The sequence below is a fragment of the Lygodium microphyllum genome, chromosome 27, assembly GCF_053477565.2.
Source record: "Lygodium microphyllum isolate KBCC chromosome 27, Lygodium_microphyllum_v1.1.10, whole genome shotgun sequence".
NCBI lineage: Eukaryota > Viridiplantae > Streptophyta > Polypodiopsida > Schizaeales > Lygodiaceae > Lygodium > Lygodium microphyllum.
In genome coordinates this window covers 46,514,124-46,517,910 of record NC_141161.1, presented here as the reverse complement: position 1 = coordinate 46,517,910, position 3,787 = coordinate 46,514,124, and the positions used below count along the sequence as shown (strand labels likewise).

At 46.2% G+C, this 3,787-nt stretch overlaps 1 pseudogene; it reads right to left on the bottom strand.

Annotated features, from left to right (window-relative positions):
- Window positions 1-2,083: 2,083 nt before the first annotated feature.
- Window positions 2,084-2,977, bottom strand: LOC148012284 (secreted RxLR effector protein 161 pseudogene; annotated as a pseudogene).
- Window positions 2,978-3,787: the final 810 nt, after the last annotated feature.

Sequence of the window (3,787 nt, the reverse complement as noted above, 5' to 3'; positions counted from 1 at the left end):
GTTGGCCCATGGTTCTAGAAATATGCAACTCCGTCGGAGTTTCGTCATGATCCTTAGGATAACCTTAGATCATTTCATACATGAACATCCAATTGCTTCGACATTTTGTGAACGTGTGTAGGATCTTTAGATTCACGGTTTTTGTCTAAAGCTAGGTCGAATTATTATTGTACTAAACCCTAGTTAACACTTAGGATTCCTATCATATTGACTCAATCATGTCCCACGAATCCTTGTGGTTTAGATTATTTAGTCAATTCAATTATGCTTGTCTTGCGACAAGGATGATCTTTCTAAAGTAGTAAACTAAATCTAACGGAGAACAATAGATACAATTCCACCAATACGCGTAAGCATGCGGTTTATTGTTTTCACGCAACACATAGTCCATGATAACTTTATCTTTCCTTGGTAAGGTAAAATGTTTGTTAATCTGTACGCTAACTTCCCTAGGTCCTACTAGGATTTACCAATTAATCATGCCTACTACTTGTAGTCCATACTTTTGAATACTATGCTTTGACTCCTAAATGCAGCTCTTAACGATGGCATGATGACTACGCAATACACAACGTTCTCCTAGCTACGAAGTAGATAATGAAGTTTATACAAACTAGTGTTAATTTATTTCATCTTACAAGCTATTTGCAAGTCCATACGTTCACTTTGGTACTCTATTATTTCTTCCCGGATGATACCTTATGGTGCTAACCTTTTCCTATGAAATCATTACGAGAAGTATGTTGCCTAATGTGCAGTATACGCTTATTTCTACCAAATCTAAGACGAAAGATAATGCACTTATAAATTCCATTTCTTTGCCTAAGTTTAGACTCATTACCTTGATAAGGTACCAAATCTACATGCAATTAGTCTTTTACTCGTTCAAATTCATGACAATTTTAATCTTACCTAATGTTCAAGAGATGTATTTCTTTCCAATTTCCGTATGCATATTAAGCGTAAAAATGCAATTCCTTTTTATGGGCTAAGCGCGCCTAATCTTTTCTTTATGCGGAAATAACTCGAAAGAACCTGGACTTGTGGAGTCGGGGAGATGTCCACTTGTACATTCGGAGATGAGCCTTCCGCGGTCGCACCTTGCGATCTTTTCGGGGCCATCGTACACGTAGGTTCGGTTTCTGGATTCGCTTTCGTCGTCTACGGATTGTTTTGCCTTGACATGCAACCTTCCAGCCTTTGCCTTCCCTCGTAGGCGGAAGATTCTTTTACGGAATGTCGCTTGCGGTGAAGGGGCTTTAAAGACTTATTGCGGGAAGCCTTTCCCGACGGTCTAGTGGGGGTTCTTACGGCTTCACCTTCCCCTTCAAAGTCCCGGGAAGGGGTATTAATGGATCTTTGGGGAGATGTCGTGGGAAAGGACCTTTGGGAAGGGCCTTTGGGAAAATGGTGGGAAGGCCCTTTTAGGAGGCCCCTCTTAGAAGAAGCTTCTGAGCTTCCCATGGAAGCACGTGGGTGGAAAGGGGATCGTGCTCAGCGTGGTGGCGGCCTGGGCTGGCCGGCGGACAGGGTGGCAGCGACTGGGGCTCGTGGCGTGGCTGGCGGACCAGCTGCTGGCGGCGGACTGGGCGTCCTCCTTCTGCTCCGCGATCAGCATGGCGTCCTCTCCCTCTCCTCCACGGCCGACCTCTCCTTCAGCTCCTCCCTCACAGTCTCCCTTCTCTCTCTCTCTCTCTCCAGCACACCCCCTTGATGGGGGTGTTTATATAGGAATGGGGGTGGGGAAGAGGGTCTCCACCCACGTGGAGAACTTCCTCATGCAATCCCTCACTTGGCCATCCCCCTCCACACTCCCTCTCCTCCAGCCATGCATCGGCTGGGGGAAGGGATAATAGTAAAAAAAAATTGCCTTAATTTAATTAAATTGTCCCTCCCAAGAGGGTGTTTTTGCGGGTCTTGCGGTTTTGATCTCCCGGTCTTGATTTACCAAAGCGGAGGACCCCATTTCACGTGCGCGGGTCACACATTACGCGGTCAATAATTTCAATGCAAGAGATACCCTTGTACAAGGTTTACACGGTGTGCGGAAAGTTAATATTTACGGTACGGGTACGCGGAAATATTACACAGATTGCTTGGCCTTCTTAGACGCATTGATAGCTGCAGTACTATCGGACCATATACAATATGGTAGTTGAACTTTTAAGCCCATTTCTTTCAGAAGATTTCCCAGCCAAATAGCCTCTTTGGCTACATCACATGCAGCCTTATACTCTGCTTCACAACTAGACAGAGAGACAGTTGTTTGTCTTTTGCTTCTCCATGAGACGGCACCTCCTGCTATGAGAAATATGTAAGCTCCAGTTGAGAGCCATGTTTCTAAATCAGATGCCCAATCAGCATCACAGTAGCCTTCCAGATTAAGATCCTTCTTGTTCAATCCTCCATATGTGATCCCTAAAGATTTTGTGCTCAGTATGTATTGAAGTAACCTCCGTGCTGCAACAATGTGCCTATCTTGAGGATTATGCATATATCGAGAAAGAAGTCCTGCAGAGAATGCCAAATCTGGACGTGTACAACTCACTAAATATCTGATGTTCCCCAATATCTGATGATATTGTGTGGATGATTGTGTCTTCACCCATTTTGTTGTTGTTGAGCGACCTTCCTGAAGAAATTTACAGTTCTGAGGTAGGGGAGTAAGGCTATTGGAAGTTCGCCTGATATTGTATTTAGTGAGAATGTCTTCAGCATACTTTTGCTAAGTAAGATGTAAAGTTCTGGTAGGCCTGTGACGCTGGATTTGCATGCCGAGAAGATAACTCACTTCCCCCCCATCGGTCATGTGAAATGCAGCGGTTAACTCTTTCTTAACAGCAGCCAGTTGATCCAGAGAGGTGGCCAATAGAAGAATGTCATCCACATAAAGAGCCAAGAACAACATTGCACCAGCAGTGTGACGGTGATAGATCGACACATCAGTGACCAGCCGAGTAAACCCAGCACGCTCCATGAAGGCATTAAACCGAGTATTCCAAAGACGGGGGGATTGCTTTAAACCATAAATGGACCACTTCAGAAGACAGACCTGTGTGGGGTACAAAGGATGTACAAAATAGGGAGGCTACTCCATGAAGATCTCCTCATCAAGAAAACCATTGAGGAAAGCCGTTTGCACGTCCATCTGATGCATCTCCATGTCACAAGCCGCACCAACAGCCAACAAGGTCCTGAAGGTTGAAAGACGAAGAGTCGGGGAAAAGGTTTCAGTGTGATCAATGCCATATTCCTGGGAGAAGCCACGGGCGACCAAACGAGCTTTGTAGCGTGCCACTGAACCATCTGCAGCATATTTCCGACGAAGCACCCATTTACAAGTGATGGCGCGGCGACCAGAAGGGAGAGATTGAAGAACCCAGGTACAGTTGGCACGAAGAGATCTCATCTCATCCTCCATTGCAGACCACCAAGCATCAGCCTCAGGGGACTGAAGCGCCTCAGACACAGGTACAGTGCCTTCCAAGAAAGGGACCTCAAAGCCTTGTGAAAGGGTGGTAGTGACAGGTGTACCGCGAGTAGTATTATTAAGAGCCATGATGTTCGCCAGACTACGAAAGCGAGGAGTCCGTTGACGAAGATGAGAGGCCGAAGATTCACCAGGTGGAAGCTCATCTGATAAGGCCATAGGAGGGTTTGGCTGGGTTGCAGAAGAGGACAGTGAAGAAGGAGAAGAGGCATCCGCAGAGACACCAGAGGGACGCGGCAGAACAGAAACGGGAGTTGAAGAAGAGGTGCCGGTGGGAGTAGCAGGGCGTCCAGAAGG